The sequence below is a fragment of the Atta colombica genome, unplaced genomic scaffold (assembly GCF_001594045.1).
Source record: "Atta colombica isolate Treedump-2 unplaced genomic scaffold, Acol1.0 scaffold38, whole genome shotgun sequence".
Taxonomy (NCBI): domain Eukaryota; kingdom Metazoa; phylum Arthropoda; class Insecta; order Hymenoptera; family Formicidae; genus Atta; species Atta colombica.
Window position 1 is genome coordinate 4,539,867 of NW_017259490.1, and position 435 is coordinate 4,540,301.

A 435-nucleotide genomic window follows, 5' to 3' on the forward strand; every position below is an offset into this window, starting at 1 on the left:
TATATATAAAGCAGATGCGCATGATGCCAATTTGTCACAATATTATAAAGAAATTCTAACAATTGATTTGATTTTTTACTTTAAAGATCATTTTATTGAAAACTAAATGACTGGAAAACTTTTTTTTTATTCACACTCTTCAGTATCATAAAGTTAAAAAAATATTAATTATTATGTGAGAGAAACGCGTGATTACATAAATACCAATATCTGCACTCTACAGCAATACACTATGCTAAAGTAGGACATAGCGAAACTAGCTTCAAGTCTCTGGCATCGAGTTACTTCAGACGCCCCCTTTCTCCGGAAGCCCTTACTCAATGGAAATTCTCGACGCGTATTAAGATGCACGAATATATGCATAGAAGCGTACATATGTCAATTTAAAATAATTTTCTATGTATATTTTTACTATATTTACGTGAAATATATATA